The sequence below is a fragment of the Lissotriton helveticus genome, chromosome 7, assembly GCF_964261635.1.
Source record: "Lissotriton helveticus chromosome 7, aLisHel1.1, whole genome shotgun sequence".
Classification (NCBI taxonomy): domain Eukaryota; kingdom Metazoa; phylum Chordata; class Amphibia; order Caudata; family Salamandridae; genus Lissotriton; species Lissotriton helveticus.
The window spans coordinates 1075309266-1075328115 of record NC_136068.1 but is presented as its reverse complement, the minus strand read 5'-3'; the positions used below and the strand labels follow the sequence as shown (position 1 = coordinate 1075328115).

At 49.5% G+C, this 18850-nt stretch overlaps 1 long non-coding RNA gene across 1 annotated transcript in view; it reads left to right on the top strand.

The window, feature by feature from the left end:
* The window catches only part of LOC144769880 (uncharacterized), a 52686-nt gene extending 34067 nt beyond the window's left edge, over positions 1-18619 (top strand). The window contains exon 3 of the long non-coding RNA XR_013598761.1: positions 18484-18619. This is a non-coding gene — a long non-coding RNA (uncharacterized LOC144769880). The remainder of the gene's footprint in view (positions 1-18483) is intronic.
* Positions 18620-18850: the final 231 nt, after the last annotated feature.

Sequence of the window (18850 nt, the reverse complement as noted above, 5' to 3'; positions counted from 1 at the left end):
CAGAATTGACACAATGGGGGCCAGCAAGGTCATCCTGACCTGAGGGCAGCAAGAACTCTCACAATCATGGACAGTTGAGAACTTCGCTGCAACTCAATATGAATGTATACATTTTCTTATACACCTGTAGGGATGAAAGGCATTGCATGGCAAAAAATGCTATACGGACCTGCCCCCTTTGCTTGGTTTTTGGTGTGCCCTATGTTTCCCCCTATATCTGTCCCATAATTAGTAAAGCCCACTGTGGTTGCTTCATATTTTTTGAAGTTGAACCATTTGCCAAACGACACCCAAAGTGTTCCCTGCCCCTAGTGCAGGGTGGTTATTTCCCTCTCAAATCAGACTATGGGGAGACTGACAGATGGTGACATTTGAAACAATAGTCTTAGGGCCTCAGCCTTTATTCTTTGTACTCCGGCTGGAAGGAGGCCTGCTGGCCCTAACCTGTAAAGATCTGTACATCCGCCTGCTTGGGTGTTGTACATGGACGGGTAGTGGTACAGTGCACATGTGTATGGTGTCTGTAAGCTGATGGATGGTGTGAATGGCGAATTATGGAGGTTGCATGTTGCATACCGTGAAAGTCCAGTCTTAGGTTGTCCTTTTCCTCTTTTGACATGACCACCTCAGGCCACTGCATCTGGTACCTTCATTTACGAGACTCTGTTCATGTCTTGGCAGCGTGGAAAATCTATATTGACAATCTGCCAGATCCTGGACACATGTTCAGCGTCATCACTTTATAGGAAGCTAGCAATTTATAAGGTGTGCAAAGAGTCCAAGTATCCCTTATGAATGGACAGGGACTTGCTCTAGCAATCCCAAGGTGCTAGGGTGGTGTGGTGGAGCAGCCTTAGGCTTATCAGAGAGACATCTTCAATACAAAGAAAAACCAAAGGTGGTGGTAGACGGAGCGTTGACAATACAAACACTCACCCCCAGTCAACCGAACTGCCAAGCCATGTCTTCCCTGGACCGGAATCAAGCTTCCCAGGACCGGTTTCTGGCATTACAGCCGTCTTCAGCCGGACTTGCTTGATTCCAGTGGCAAAGTGAGCAAGGGACTCACGTCTGAGCATACCCTGCCAACTTAGGGCAAACAAAGAAAAACCAAAGGTGGTGATAGACGGAGCGTTGACAATACAAACACTCACCCCCAGTCAACTGATCTGGGTTTAATCCATCACCGTTCTTTAGCTCACTCCGCCACCCCAGTTCAGACATGGCCATATGCAAATCAGTCTGACCCTGTGCCTCATGGGAACAGTCCAGCCCGAACTGCCAAGCCATGTCTTCCCTGGACCGGAATCAAGCTTCCCAGGACCGGTTTCTGGCATTACAGCCGTCTTCAGCCGGGCTTGCTTGACTCCAGTGGCAAAGTGAGCAAGGGACGTCTGAGCATACCCTGCCAACTTAGGGCGAACAAAGAAAAACCAAAGGTGGTGATAGACGGAGCGTTGACAATACAAACACTCACCCCCAGTCAACTGATCTGGGTTTAATCCATCACCGTTCTTTAGCTCACTCCGCCACCCCAGTTCAGACATGGCCATATGCAAATCAGTCTGACCCTGTGCCTCATGGGAACAGTCCAGCCCGAACTGCCAAGCCATGTCTTCCCTGGACCGGAATCAAGCTTCCCAGGACCGGTTTCTGGCATTACAGCCGTCTTCAGCCGGGCTTGCTTGACTCCAGTGGCAAAGTGAGCAAGGGACTCACGTCTGAGCATACCCTGCCAACTTAGGGCGAACAAAGAAAAACCAAAGGTGGTGATAGACGGAGCGTTGACAATACAAACACTCACCCCCAGTCAACTGATCTGGGTTTAATCCATCACCGTTCTTTAGCTCACTCCGCCACCCCAGTTCAGACATGGCCATATGCAAATCAGTCTGACCCTGTGCCTCATGGGAACAGTCCAGCCCGAACTGCCAAGCCATGTCTTCCCTGGACCGGAATCAAGCTTCCCAGGACCGGTTTCTGGCATTACAGCCGTCTTCAGCCGGGCTTGCTTGACTCCAGTGGCAAAGTGAGCAAGGGACTCGCGTCTGAGCATACCCTGCCAACTTAGGGCGAACAAAGAAAAACCAAAGGTGGTGATAGACGGAGCATTGACAATACAAACACTCACCCCCAGTCAACTGATCTGGGTTTAATCCATCACCGTTCTTTAACTCACTCCGCCACCCCAGTTCAGACATGGCCATATGCAAATCAGTCTGTCCCTGTGCCTCATGGGAACAGTCCAGCCCGAACTGCCAAGCCATGTCTTCCCTGGACCGGAATCAAGCTTCCCAGGACCGGTTTCTGGCATTACAGCCGTCTTCAGCCGGGCTTGCTTGACTCCAGTGGCAAAGTGAGCAAGGGACTCGCGTCTGAGCATACCCTGCCAACTTAGGGCGAACAAAGAAAAACCAAAGGTGGGTGACAATACAAACACTCACCCCCAGTCAACTGATCTGGGTTTAATCCATCACCGTTCTTTAGCTCACTCCGCCACCCCAGTTCAGACATGGCCATATGCAAATCAGTCTGACCCTGTGCCTCATGGGAACAGTCCAGCCCGAACTGCCAAGCCATGTCTTCCCTGGACCGGAAACAAGCATCCTGGGACCGGTTTCGGATTCATAATCGGAGACATGGCTTGGCAGTTTGGGCTGGACTGTTCCCATGAGGCACAGGGTCAGACTGATTTGCATATAGCCATGTCTGAACTGGGGTGGCTGAGTGAACTAAAGAATGGTGATGGATTAAACCCAGATCAGTTGACTGGGGGTGAGCGTTTGATTTGTTCAAACGCTCCGTCCATCATCCCCTTTTGTATCGCTTTGTTCGCCCTAAGTGTGGCAGGGTATGCTTAGACGTGAGTCCCTTGTTCACTTGGCCACTGGATTCAAGATAGCCTGGTTGATGAGGATTATGAATCCGAAACCGGTCCCAGGATGCTTGTTTCCGGTCCAGGGAAGACATGGCTTGGCAGTTCGGGCTGGACTGTTCCCATGAGGCACAGGGTCAGACTGATTTGCATATAGCCATGTCTGAACTGGGGTGGCTGAGTGAACTAAAGAATGGTGATGGATTAAACCCAGATCAGTTGACTGGGGGTGAGTGTTTGATTTGTTCAAACACTCCGTCCATCATCCCCTTTTGTAAGGAAAGAACAAAGACTGGAATTTTCCTGAGAAACCTGCTTGATGAAAAATCTCCAAGGGCTTGTGTGTGCTGGCCTCCTGTTCTGAAGTCTCAGGGGCAGAAATACTTCACCCCCAGCTCCCTTGAACTCTATTTCTGAGAGTTCTGACCTGCCTGGAGGTGCCTGTTCCAGTTTTGGGCCTCTGGAGGGTGTTCCTGCTGTTGGGAGCAAAAAAGAGAAGCAAAAAACAATCTCTGACTCCATCAGCGATGCTACCGTGACCTGCACAGAGGCCAGGGGCACAGCTTGTAAAGTGCACAGCGCACCGCAGCTCCGAATCCCTTCACTGCCTGCAGTTATCTGCATTCCTGATGCCAGCGCTCGCTCTGACTCTGTCACCGCCAGCACCCGCATCCTGTTATCGTGGCGCGATAACCGCCGAGGGGGACTCCACGAACTCGCCAACTTCGTATAGCCTCACTGAAACAGACGCCTCACCACCCATACAACCGGCTTACCCTGTCCTGAATTCGACACATCACCTCCTTGCGGACAAGGTGCCTCACCTCCCCCTTGGCAGCCAGGGAGCCGGTATCGACCTCGCCACCGACGCCTCACCTCCATGACACCGTGCATCGTCCTAGACTTCGTTTCCAATAAACTGTTTTTTGGGGGTTCGTGTCACTCTACGCCCGATGCCGCGCCCCTCGCGGTCGGTGCCGTACTCTGGGTTTATTGTCATCACGACGCCCTAAGAGCACAATTTGGGGCTATTTGTTTTCTACAAGCTTTATTTTTTTATATAACAGTTTTTAACTGCTATTTTACTAAATGTATGTTGGATTTCTGTCGTTTTTGATTTTAGATAATGATACTTTATTGTTCTAAACTAGTGTTGTGTCCCTCTGTGGTGTAATCACTGTGTTACTGTGTGTTAGGAGTACAAACACTTTACACATTGTCTTTGGGATGAGCCTGTCTGCTTGTGCCAAGCTATCAAGGGGGTAGGCAGGGGTTATATAGAGTGTGTATCCTCCTTACCCTGACTAGAAGCAAGGGTTCCTACTTGGACAAAGGTACCTACCTCTGCTAATCAGAGACACCCATTTCTAACACCCCACATCATCAGGCTTTTGATAAGGCTGCAGTACTTAAATCATCAGTATTAGAATTCTGGTTCATAACCACCACATTTTGGACAATGTTGAGGTCTCTCTTCTCGCCCGTCTTGATTTATTGCTATGCTATTGATCACCTTTCTTTCATTAGTGTTCTCAAGACACACATGAGCCTTAAGGGAGTGGTTCTAGGCTGGTTTACTTCATTCATAACTAGCTGCAAACAATTGCATAGAATAGCAACACTTTTTTATCTGACTCTATCCTAATCACACGTGGTGAGTCCTTATGGATATATCTTACTGTTATGTTGTTTATTTCACACATGAAACCAAGAAGAATCTTGATACAGTAGGCCGGGTTTGCTATATATCAATATGCTGATGACAGGAAGATCTTTATAAAAAATAAACGCATCTCACGATATTGAACACTAAGAAACTGCCTTTTCTAGCTGCACAAATGGATATCTATGAACGTTCTCAGACCCACTCAAGATGAAACTGAATGTATTCTTCAAAGTCAGTCATGACTTCAAATTCAAGAAAGACGGGATCAAAATGACACAGTAAGGGTTTCTCGACCCATGTTTACGAATGAAGTCAAGCCATGGGGCATGTGGATTCATCCTGAGATCATCATATCATCAAACACTACACACATAGCAAAACACATCACGCTCTCTCCATTCACTAAAAAAAAGGGGTCAATTTTTACAATCTCAATGACTTTTATGTCTTAGTTGAGGTCCTGCTATTATCAGGAATTGACTATGGGAATGTTATGTTAATGGGGCCCTAAACAATGGATTTAGGCCCAGATCTCTGTACTGGGGTGAATGTATGACATTGTTCTGCATTCTGTCCATCAACTGTTGTTTTTGCATTTGTCACCCCAAGTGGGACGTATGCTCAGACGTGAGTCCTGTGCTCTCCACACCACTGGAGTCAAGCTATCCTGGCTTCTGGCTGATAGCCAGAAACCGGTCCTAGGATGCTTGATTCCGGTCCAGGGAAGACATGGCTTGGCCGTTTGGGCTGGACTGTTCCCATGAGGCACAGGGTCAAGGCTGATTTGCATATGGCCATGTCTGAACTGGGTTGGAGTCGTGAGCAAAGAAACGAGGATTTAGCCCCAGATCTCTGTACTGGGGTGAATGTATAACATTGTTCTGCATTCTGTCAATCAACTGTTGTTTTTACATTTGTCACCCCGAGTGGGACGGGTATGCTCAGACGTGAGTCCCGTGCTCTCCACACCACTGGAGTCAAGCTATCCTGGCTGATGGCGGCTGATAGCCAAAAACCGGTCCTAGGATGCTTGATTCCGGTCCAGGGAAGACATGGCTAGGCAGTTCGGGCTGGACTGTTCCCATGAGGCACAGGGTCAAGGCTGATTTGCATATGGCCATGTCTGAACTGCATTGGTGTGGTGAGCAAAACAACGATGGAGTTAGGCCCAAATTTCTGTAATGGGGTGAATGTATGACACTGTTCTGATTTATGTCCATCAACTGTTGTTTTTGCATTTGTCACCCAAAGTGGGACGGGTATGCTCAGACGTGAGTCCCGTGCTCTCCACACCACTGGAGTCAAGCTATCCTGGCTGATGACGGCTGATTGCCAGAAACCGGCCCTAGGATGCCCTGATTCTGGCCCAGGGAAGACATGGCTTGGCAGTTTGGGCTGGACTGTTCCATGAGGCACAGGGTCAAGGCTGATTTGCATATGGCCATGTCTGAACTGGATTGGTGTGGTGAGCAAAAAAACGATGGATTTAGGCTCATATCTATGTACTGGGGTGAATGTATGACATTGTTCTGCATTCTGTCCATCAACTGTTGTTTTTGCATGTGTCACCCTGAGTGGGACGGGTATGCTCAGACGTGAGTCCCGTGGTCTCCACACCACTGGAGTCAAGCTATCCTGGCTGATGACGGCTGATAGCCAAAAACCGGTCCAAGGATGCTTGATTCCGGTCCAGGGAAGACATGGCTTGGCAGTTCGGGCTGGACTGTTCCCATGAGGCAAAGAGTCAAGGCTGATTTGCATATGGCCATGTCTGAACTGGGTTGTTGTGGTGACAAAAAATGATGGATTTAGGCCCAGATCTCTGTACTGGGATGAATGTATAACATTGTTCTGCATTCTGTCCATCAACTGTTGTTTTTGCATTTGTCACCCCGAGCGGGACGGGTGTGCTCAGACGTGAGTCCCGGGCTCTCCATACCACTGGAGTCAAGCTATCCTGGCTGATGATGGCTGATAGCCAGAAACCAGTACTAGGATGCTTGATTCTGGTCCAGGGAAGACATGGCTTGGCAGTTCGGGCTGGACTGTCCCATAAGGCACAGGGTCAAGGCTGATTTGCATATGGCCATGTCTGAACTGGATTGGTGTGGTGAGCAAAAAAACAATGGATTTAGGCTCATATCTCTGTACTGGGGTGAATGTATGACATTGTTCTGCATTCTGTCCATCAGCTGTTGTTTTTGCATTTGTCACCCAGAGTGGGACGGGTATGCTCAGACGTGAGTCCTGTGCTCTCCACACCACTGGAGTCAAGTTATCCTGGCTGATGACGGCTGATAGCCAGAAACCGGTCCTAGGATGCTTGATTCCGGTCCAGGGAAGACATGGTTTGGCAGTTCGGGTGAATGTATGACATTGTTCTGCATTCTGTCCATCAACTGTTGTTTTTGCACTAATAAATCCCCATCAGCAGCCAATGTTTTTTTCTGAATGTAGAAAATTCTGTCACATTTCCAGAGACCTTAAAGATCTGCACTGGCTCCCCTAAAAACTAGAAAAAAATTAAAACTGGCCTGCATCACCGTTGAAATTCTCCACCACAAACATCCAGAATACCTACACTCCTCCAATAAATATCTGGGAGGTGACAAAAAATTGAGAAGGCTTGCTAGTTGAAGGGCCTCCTACTGAATGCCATGCCATTCCCCTTTTTAACTATACTCCCTTCCCATGAAGTAGCTGAGACCAGGGGCAATGATACCTCTGGTAGGCAGAGCTACAGTTGGAGTACCAGTGAGGGCCCTCTTAAAAAGAATTAGTGGGTGAAATCTCAATATCAATAAATGGTACATTCTTTATCAAAGCAGAAGTGGATGCTTTACCTCTCACTGAATAAGCCTTTGGTGTTCCTGTCAAGGCAAAGTTTACAGTTCATAACAGGTGATGGATGATGCACAAGGCAATTCATTAGCACATTAGAAGTTTTTCAACCTATACATTTCACCATTAAATAACACCACTAGCAATAACATATTTTGCAAGGGAAATGCAGGCATCACGATGCTCTTCAAGTAAACTTGTCTATACAGTCACTCATACAGGGTGTACCTATCAGGTAATCATGACACATACATTAATGCATAAAGAGATTGTTTTAAGAAGCTGCACATTGTTGTAGAAAGAAACGACGGTAGAAAGACATACCAAAGGGAATCAAGAAAGACAGAAAGAAAAGAAGACCAATATAAGGAAATAAAATATAAAAGGAAGGTAAGAGAGACAAAAAACAAAACGAGAACCAGAGAAAGTGAAAGACAAAAACCACAGGGAAAAATAACAAAAGAAAAGAAAGCAGGAAAATGAAAAAAAAGACAGTAAGTCATTATAAAATGAAGCTAGAGAAAGAAAAAGGAAAAACAGGAGTAAAAGAAAGGAGGGGTAGAAAAAGATTAAAAGAAAGAGAAAGGGAGGAAGGGGGGATGAAAAGGAGACGAGAAAAGAAAAGAAAAGGGAAAAGGAAGAGAAAGAGAAAAGAAAGAAGAGAAGAGAAAGATAGAAAAATGAGAACATCGAGGAAAAGGAGAGAGGTATTTAAAAAACGGAAAAAGAAAGAACAAGATGAAGGGAAACAACACAGAGAGAAGGCAGCACAAGAAGAAACAAGATAAAGAAGGAATGAAGTTGAGAAAGAAGTAATGAGTTGAAGCAAAATACAGAAAGAAAGAGAAATCAAGAAAAGAAAGAGAGGAGAATGATGAAAGAAGGGGTGAAAGCAGTGGAGAGGAAAAATGGGCAAAACAAAACATTGACAGTGAGCATCTCTCAGTTTCCAAGTGTTGCTGTGTACAGAAAAGGGGAGAAGGAAGGAAGGAGAGATGGAGAGAACGATAGGGAAAAAATAAAGACTTAAAGAAAAATATACTCTTGTATCAGGTGACATTCAATTATCATGTTCAAGCCACTTAAAGGTAGCTTGAAACCTGCTAATAGTTCACAATCAACCTGTTGGAGACTCCTGAATTATATATCTTGGTTGGAGCCCGCAGGATTGGAGGTGTCAATGTCTGACACCCCCACCACACGCTCTGCATTTGGTGTGCCCTCAATAAGTGATTCCATTAGAGTGGGAGGATGATTCGAGGGACCACCACCTGTGCCACGAGCCTCAGCCCTCCTGCTAGCTAGCTTCTCCTTTGTGTGGGATCTTAGGACATTCAAACGATTCCTTATTTCTAGTATGGTCCTCTGGGTGACAGCAAGAAAGTTCCCATTTTCAAGGATGCTGTTCCATATTTTTGTTTTCTGGGACTCAGATAGAGAAAAAGATGATTTGCCAAACAGCTGGTCTGTGTGTGGGTATACAACCTTTACCACGCAACTTTTACCACGACCTACCTTTACCACGCAACTTTTACAACGCAGGACCCTTTACCACGCATACCATTACAACGCAGGTATTTACAACGCAGATACCTTTACAACGCATACCATTACAACGTAAGTATTGGTAAGTATATTATTTTATTTAAAAATATTTTAGGTTTGGGTTTTGGGTAAATGGGTATTTTTAGGGTTCAGGGTCAGTTTTCAGTTTTTGGGTAAAGGGGTATTTTTAGGGTTCAGGGTCAGTTTTCAGTTTTTGGGTAAAGGGGTATTTTTAGGGTTCAGGGTCAGTTTTCAGTTTTTGGGGTACAGGGGTATTTTTAGGGTTCAGGGCTGGGTTTGGGTTTTGGGGGTACAGGGGTATTTTTAGGTTTCAGGGTTGGGTTTGGGTTTTGGGGTACAGGGGTATTTTTAGGTTTCAGGGCTGGGTTTGGGTTTTGGGGTTCAGGGGTATTTTTAGGTTTCAGGGCTGGGTTTGGGTTTTGGGGTACAGGGGTATTTTTAACATATATATTTAAAAATTAATAAATAAATATTAATATAAATAATTAAAATATTAAATATTAAAATAATAATTTATTAATTAAAAAAATATTATTAATAATTACATTGTTTTACCATATTATTTACTTACCTATACTTACGTTGTAATGGTATGCGTTGTAATAGTACCTGCGTTGTAGTGTATTGCGTTGTAAAGGTATTCGTGGTAAAGGGTCCTGTGTTGTAAAAAATGCGTGGTAATGGTCTGCGTGGTAAAAGAACGCGTGGTAACGTCATATATCCCTGTGTGTGCCACACATTCCTCAATCAATAGCTCCAGCTCTTTATCAGAACATTTCATTTTCCTCTTCCTGCTACCATCCTTAGACATGGTGTTGAAGTCAAATGTAAATGCCACTGCCAGTAATCACACAAGAGCACACCTTCCTTCTAGTACCTTCCTAGGCTTCTGAGTTATAGCCACACCCGGTATTTCTAAACTTCCTAGATCTTACATCATCAATCTGCATCCAAAATACGACTTTTCCTAATGGCAATTTCCTATTTGCAAATTGTATCAGTGTGATTTCCCAATAGAGAATTTCGTAATTGCGATTGGGAATTTAACCGAATCGCTAATAGTGGAATATCTACCTTCCTACATCTCATTATGCAATTTTCAAATATCGATTTCCCTTAATTTGGAAATTGCTTACCAAAACCTTTGTACATATGGCCTTCTGATCTTTCCATGAGGTTTTATTCCTGCTCAGTATGTTGATGATTTGTGAGAAGAGTTTCTCTGGATAGGTGCAAATGTAATTCACTGTACTTGCTCACCGAACTGGCAAAGCATGTCTTCCAGAGAAAAGCAACAGTTTAATTTGTCCATGATTTAATTAATTTTTCTGCAAAAGAAAGGCACATGTCTGATGACCGGATTTAGCTGTTAAAAGTTACCACACCCAGTTACTGTGTATCAAATGCATACTCTTTTAGAAATTGTGCCTTATGTAGTCAATAGGGGGGGCGTGGCCGACCAGCCACGATGGCGGACGGCTCTGACTAGTGCTCCGTGCCCGGCCGGGCTCAATCTGTCGACACACGGACACACAGGGGATCCCGAGCACCGAAATCGTCTGCAGCTGCAGCGGGACACTGCCCGGTGCGGGAACCCTGAGCGGCGGCGAGAAAAACCGCCGTTGGGAGCGATCTCCGGACCGCGCCGAGACTCGGGGAGCAGGCCCGTGAGACCGGGAGGTAAAGTGCGCTTCCGGCCCGCCGGCGGCCCTTGGAGCACTGGGATCGGACGGGGGACGGCGCGGGAGCACCCTGCGAGAGGCAGAGCCGCCCGACAGGCCACCCGCGGATACCATCGCATTGCAGGGGAGTGTCCGCAGTGGAGCGAGGAGGACCAGAGCGGGAGCACCGAGGCCCGAGAGTCCGCGGCGGACCGCTGGACGGAGCGGATCCGCCATTTTGTGCCGCCTGACTGCGGCGGGGGCCGGGAGCGAGGTGAGCCCTATACACTACTGGGGGCCCCTGGCACACCCTGCGCACAATACTCCGGCCCTGAAGGCACTGGGGGCGGCGAGCTGTCTGCGCCCGGGGGCTGAGAGGGGCCGAGACTGAACTCTGTGTGGGACCGGGGCTGCCTCTGATGACGACCCTGGCCCTGCGGGGGCCCCGGCCTCGGGTGGCGACCCCACCAGGGGGGGGACCCTCTCTGCAGGGGCCCAGATTGCTTCTGCCTGGACCCGAATCACGCAACGCGCCGGCCCATCCCCCCACCTGAGGACTGGAAGCGGGAACGCCTGAGGCACCGCCGTAGGAGACGGGGATGCGCCCCGTGGCCGGAGGGGCCCGGAGGGCTGACACCTGCAACGAGGCTGCTGAGTTATTTACACACGAACAGGGGGCCACAGTGTATGCAGAGCGGGACCTACGCGGAGACCGACTGCATTGAACCTACGACCTCTGGACAGTAGAGCCACTGCCGGAACACGAGCGGCTGACTCCTGGACCCCCTGCCCCATCACCTGGTACTGAGAAGGCCACTGTGTACGAACTATCTACCGAGAGGCACCTGACGGACTGGGCGAAGACCGCCTGGTTTGGGACACCATGGGTCGAAAGGGGCTGAGGACAGTGGAGGGTCCGGGCGAGCTGACGGGATCCGACCCGCTGAATGGAGCTGGGAGGGACGGAACGAGACACGGAGGGGCTGGCCAGGCAGGGCAGAGTGGGGTGCAGCCGGACAAGCTGGACCTCATTCTCCAAGAGATCCGAGACTCCCGACATGCGCTGGAGCACCAACTGGGGACCCTCGCCAGTGACCTGTCCCTACTAAAAGCAGATCATGGCAAGTTAGCAGACAGGGTCAAGGACCAGGGAATGACGCTCACGGACATCACACCCAAGGTGGCGGACCACGGTAAATCTATCCAGGCTATCCAGGGGCAGATGGCCGCACTGATGGACCGGGTCAAGGATGCGGAAGGCCGCAACCGAAGGAATAACATACGGGTGATTGGCCTGCCGGAAAGATGTGAGAAACCGCGGGCTGCGGAGTTCATGGAACAATGGTTCAGAGACCATGTGGCGAAGGATGGACTCTCTCCGTATTTCCGTGTGGAACGAGCGCATAGGATCCCGACGGGACAGCCCCAGCCGGGGCGTCCGCCTCGCCCTCTCATTGTCCGCATTCTTAATTACCGGGACAGGGACACCCTCCTGAGAAAAGCTCGAGAGAAATCCACCATCCACTTCGAAAACCGGAGGATATCGCTCTACCCTGACTATACGAATATGGTGCAGAAGCAGAGGGCCTCCTATCTGGAGGTGAAGAAGAAACTGAGAAGCGCGCACCTGAAATATTCTTTACTCTTCCCCGCCCGCCTGAAAATTATCCACGGGAAGAAGTCCCACTTCTTTGAAAGCCCAACGGACGCTGAGGAATGGCTAGAGGTGACGGGCATAGACGGCAGCCAAGAGGCATCCCGGGACGCGGAGGCGAGAGCACCGGAAGAGGGGCCGGGAGGTGGTCGCAGGCAGATCCCCAACTGGATCCAGAAAAGGGAACACTGACCGCGGCCCTTCAAGGAACCACCAGAGAGACGGACAACGGGAGGCCATCTCGCTGGCCGGACCCTTCAGGGAAGACCCAGCAAAAATAACCTCGGATTCCGAGGACACCACCCGTCACTCGGACTCAGACAACAGCGTGCTGCTCTTTCCCACCATCACGCCTAGAGCTGCAGATGATCTCATAGACAGCTGACCTGCCAGATGTTCCCCGTGTGGAATCCTCTACGGCGGCTGCAGCGAGTTTCCTATAATGTACTAGAGTATCCTTTTTTGATATGCCTAATCCCCGGGGGTTGAACACTGAAGGGGCGGTGGTGGAGGTGGGAGAGGGGTGTAGGGTTGGAGTGGACACATAAGAACTCGTTTCCCCCCCCCCCACCAAAAACGGCTGGAACAGGTACTGCATGGTGGAGCCCCGGGGTGCGGCTTTGACCGATACGGGTCTATTATGAAACCCTGTCCGTGAACACAAGCTGCTTACATTGAGTGCCCGGCCGGGCCACAGTTGAGCCGGTGGAGACCGGAATTGCTAACGAAATGACTGTATGTGTGCTGGACCCACCCCCCCAAGGCGAATGCTCATACATTTGGTTCTATAAGTTGTTACTGTTAACGTTGGGCTCAGCTAGGTTGTATGGCTGCGCCAGGTTTGGTTTAGAACTGTTAACATTTTTTACAGGTGCACACTTTTGTCTTCAGCTCCCCGATGTTCCCGAAATAGACTCAACCCCGAAACTGACTTCCCCACATACCGACCATGGCTGACCGGACAGGCACATATAGGATAGTCACCTGGAACGTGCGTGGGTTGGGGGCAGTGCAAAAACGACACCGGGTCCATGCCTATCTCCTTAGACAGCATACACAAATCGCCTTCTTACAGGAGACACACCTTACGGTATCCGAGGCTCAGAAGCTACGGAAAAAGTGGAGAGGGACTATATACACAACATCCTACTCTGCATTCTCCAGAGGGGCCACCATCTGGGTGCGACATGGAACACCGTTCACTGCATTGAACAGAAAGTAGACGATCAGGGCAGATACATCCTGGTGAAAGGGGCCTTAGATGGCAAGTTGATAGTCCTAGGCAGTATATATGCTCCGAATTACGATCAGGATTCATTCTTGGCGGGGACTGGAATGCTGTGCTGGACCTGGCCCTAGATAGGTCGCACCCGCCCCTACAGGCGGCCGGCGCGACTAGGCTCACTGACACATTCAAAACATGGGTGGACGGCTGGAGACTCAGGGACGTATGGAGGGAGGCACACCCCACACATACGGAATACTCCTTTTACTCCCCTGTACACGACCTGCATACACGCATAGACCGCTTCCTATGTTCCCAAGCACTGATCTCACTGATGAACGCCCCGGAATATCTGGCAAAGACCTTCTTGGACCACAGACCCCTCAAATGCGCTATCTCCTGGGGCAGGATCCCGACTCCCATCCCTACGTGGCGACTCAACCCCCGACACTTAGAAGACGGCCCGTTTAAAGCTGCTCTCTCGGAGACCCTGTCACGGTACTGGGACATCAACTGGGATACAGCCTCCTCTAACGTCATAGTCTGGGACGCGATGAAGGTGGTAGTGAGGGGAGAGGCGATCGGGAAATTAGTGGGCGCCAGACAAGAGATCCACCGGACGCTGTGTGCGGTGGAGGACCGCTTGGCGGAACTTGAGCGGGGAGCAGTGGGAGACCCGGGGAGGAAGCTGGCTTTGCAGACACAACATATCCTACACGCTGAAACATTAGAAACGCTGCGTAATATAGACTACAAGACCTATTTGCAACGGCAACATACAGAGGCTGACCGCTCAGGGGCGTTGCTTGCCCGCATCATACGAGATAAGCCGGACACCCCGGTTATCACTCGGATTCGTGACCCAAGGGGCGCCTTGGTAGACACACAATGCGGCATAAACCGGGCGTTTTATGATCACTTACGGGCCCTGTATGCCCGACTCGGACCGGACGACCCTGCCCTTCTGACTGACTTCATGCGGGACCTCCCCTTCCCCCAACTGACGGTAGAGGTACGAGAATCCATGGCAGGCCCCATCACCCAACACGAAATACGCGCCGCAATCAAACACCTGAATAGAAACAAAACCCCGGGCATGGATGGACTCCCAGTGGAGTTCTACTCCACTTATGCCGACACGCTAGTGCCGGTCCTGGAACGAATTTACAAGGAGGCCTTCGAGAAAGGTCACTTGCCACACTCGACCATGCAGGCTATGGTGATATATATCCCTAAGCCGGATAGGGACGCTCTAGAGCTTGCGAACTACAGACCATTGTCCATATTGGCTACAGAATACAAAATCCTGAGTAAGGCCATTGCCCTCCGAATTCAGCCCCACCTGAACACGCTTATCCACTGCGACCAATGCGGGTTTCTCCCGGGACGCAGTACTTCCCTCAACACGAGACGCCTGCACGCTGTCATGGAGGCGACGCCGGCTATGCTGGCGCGCGCGGGTTGTATCGCGTTGGACCTAAAGCAGGCATTCGACTCGCTCTCTTGGCCCTTTATGTTCGAGGCCCTGCGCCGATTCGGGTTCCCGGACCCACTGATACGATGGATCACGCTGCTGTATACCGGTCCCACTGCTAGGGCGAGCACGGGACGCCATGTGTCGGACGAATACCCGGTTCACCGGGGCACCAGGCAGGGATGTCCCCTGTCCCTACTGTTATTCGTGCTGGCACTGGAACCATTAGCAATTGCCCTACGCCAACACACGGAGGAGAGAGGGATACTGGTGGCGGGTTCGTATCATCTTCTCTCAATATACGCAGACGATATGCTGCTGTACCTACGGGATCTGGAAGCCGACCATGCAACACTATACAACACCTTCCGCCGATTCGAAACGGCCTCGGGGCTGGCTATCAACCTGGACAAATCAACGGGGTTTTACTTCCATGAGGGACCCCGCCCACAGTCTCTGCCATTTGGCGATTATATAATCCAGGTAGCCCAAACGACCTTTAAATACCTGGGAATACACGTATACCGGGAGCCGGAGGACCAACTAGAGGGCAACATTTCTAGGGCCATAACCGGCCTCCGGGGTAGTATCGACTTCTGGACCTCGCTCCAAATGTCGGTCATAGGCCGCGTCGCGATAGCAAAGATGGTCATGCTACCACGCCTGCTATATTACTTTGTGAATCTACCCATATGCGTACCGCGCCGTACCTTTGAGTCTCTGAAATCCCTACTGATTACCCTGATATGGGGGCCGGGTAGACGACGGGTTGGCCTGCGGAAACTACAACTCAGTACCTCACAGGGAGGACTGGGGGCTCCTGATTTCCAAGGCTACTTTTATGCAAGCCAACTTCAATGGTTGTCTTACTGGCTGGCGGGGAGGAACCTCCAGGAGATTGGATGGACAGCGGGCCGTTTAGACCGAGGGGAATTACACGCCTTACTGCTACCCAAAAGCAGGATTCCGCGTGAGTGCCACCCACTGCTCCGCGTTGCCCTCCTATGCTGGAAGAAGGCTCTGGCCTATACATCCGCTGCCCTGCCATACGCGGACAACATACCACTGCTCGGCATCCCGACACCACAGGGACGACTCACTAGACATGCCCTTATGGACTGGACGGCGAGTGGAATTGAAGGGGTGGGCAGCTTCTTTGGGGACGATCTACTACTAGACCACCGTACTTTCGTGTAGGTGACTGGGGCGTCGGACAGACACTACTTACTACACGCCTCGATCTCTCACTACATTAGGACGACATGGGCGCCCCTACACACCCGCCCACAGCAACACGAACTAGTACACCTAATGCACTACATGGGGACCGGGGGACACCTGGTCCGATGGCTGTATACCGGGATCAGGGCCCAGGCCGCGATCTCCCTTGACACCCTGAGGGAGCTCTGGTCCCGGGATACCGGGGAGGAATTCACGGACACGACCTGGCAGGTGGCTCTGGAACACCCGAGGAGGGTCTCCAGAAATGCTAGATTTAAATACATCCAAGCCATGATCCTTCATAGGGCGTACCTTTACTCCGAAGAGGTTACATAAAATGTTCCCCAATGCCTCCCATCAATGCCCGAGATGTAACACAGACGAGGCAGACCTCCTCCATATGCTCTGGTCATGCCCGAGACTGCGGGGATACTGGAGTGAGGTGTGCCAGATGCTACGAGAGGTGACCCGGATTCAAGTGAAGGATAGTGCATTGTATTGCCTGATAGGAGCCAGGCCTCGCCCTAAGAAGTTGAAGCCCAAACTGAGATTTATAGACTTGGCCCTGCTCATAGCAGTTCGAAAAATTACAATGCAGTGGAAATCGCTGGGAGCGCCTAGGGTGGAGCAATGGCGGATGGAAGTAGTGAAATGGGGTAGAGCAGAGGGTGCTGCCCTTAGAAGGGAGGAAGAAGTGGGGATGCCGAAAATCCCAGTGGCACTAGACTGGGAGACTACGCTCCTAGCATTGGAAGACATTGATCAACCTCAGTCCCAGGCCACTTAAACATACTAGACCCCAGAGGAACCCTGATAGCATGAGGAAGGCACTGTGATGTGAGGGGGTTGGGTAATGACTGAATCACTGTAAATCCTGGTGAAGACGGAAACAGCACTGGGGAGCGTGGATTGAAGGGGCAGAAAGACTAAGCACCAAAGTTGGATGGGTGGGGGGAGGGTTAGTTGGGGTGGGCAAGGGGTGGAGGGGGGCACCACGGGGAGAGCACAGAATTTATAACTGATGGAAATGACGATGACCTTTGCAAACAAATGATTAAAGCTTTGCACTTGTTGGTAGGTTGGGGATGAAAAATGAAAACCGTGATGTATGTCATGCTACTGTGGATTCTATAACATGCTGAACATGTACAATCACGAATAAAGTTCTTTAAAAAAATGTAGTCAATAGCTAATTGCTTATGCTAACCCTGTTAAAAAACTCCTTAGGCTCTGGTGAGAAAGGACACACCTTAACTTTTGTGCTGTTCAGGGATGCAGACCAGGTGTTTGTTTCCCAGAGAAATGCATATTCTTCTGTCTCTGCTCTGGGTCTGCCTGGTGTTTTACTCTGTACTGTGATGAAAGAGAGTGTTTTGGCCCCTGAGTATTCACACAAGACAATGGTGATAAAAAATACCAAATTGCCCCTTCTTCTGCTCTTGATGCAAAGGCGGAAGGGAAGCCTACATGCTTGCGCACACGGTGGCGTTTGTCCGATGTGCTCCCACCTATCCACCTAGGATGAAGTATCCCATGGGAAGGGTCTTTGCTGATCATGATACTAAATGTTGCCCTTTCTTCAATTTTGATGTGACTCTGTATTTATCTCAAACTGCTGAACCCCTCATGCCGACCCCACAAAACCTTGCCACTGTACAGCAGCAAGCAACAGAACAAAATTATGATTTGTATATGTTACAGGTGTCTCAGACATCCAGATCGTTTGTGGCAAGACAAGGATAGAAAAAGGGTTGCTTCTAGTATAGCAATGTAGCACATATGTATCATGTTTTTGTTGATTAGCCGAGATTCTATGATAACCTTAATTTTGAGCCAAAAACTGAGCACAAGTACACACCTTTAACACTTGACCCTCAAGGTAGAGATGTCGGGCAGTCCAAGGTGCGTCTGTAAGGTAATGTGAGGTGAGGCTAGATCTGCATTTGGTTTCAGGTGGTGGTAATGCGTTGGGGACTGACAAGTTATATGTCTGAATGTTCTCCAGAGCTGTGGTAACTTAGACCAGACTACGTGCTACATCTTGGCAGCAGTGCCCCATGTCATTTTGGATGTTCACAGTTTTCCTGGCAAAAGCGGTGGTAGCTATTGCCAATCGATTAATTAATTTTGCTAATGCGTCCTATTGTGCTATGTCCTGCTTGTGCCTGCAGCTTTGGAACCGTTGCTCCTTTGCCACAGTAGTAATCCGATCCAAACTCTTGACCTTTCTGTAATTTAAGCATTGAATATGACATAGATTCCAGATGCCTATTCACTGTTTTTATCTGTTTGCCTTGCAGGCGCTTTACTGTGACAACTGATTTTTCAAGCCCACCAAACAATTGTAAACTGTCTGAGATGTCATCAGAGACATTATCATTGCAAACTGAATGTCGTTGGAATCTTGCACACAGATGAAGTTGCGTTCCGGCCTTGTGTTTACTCTTCCTTCACCTTCCTCAAAGTCTGGTAGTGGTGCCACGTTTGCTCTTGTAATAGTTGGAGTCTGAATTATGGGTGTAGGAGTAGCAGTTGTGCTCTGATCAATTTCCACTTGTGTGTCAATTGCTTCATCAGGCTCAGTGTTTTCAGACACATCCTGGGTGTGATTTGGGGAAATGTATGTATATAGTTGTTGTAAATAAATGGTTCCTAAGTTTGCATTAC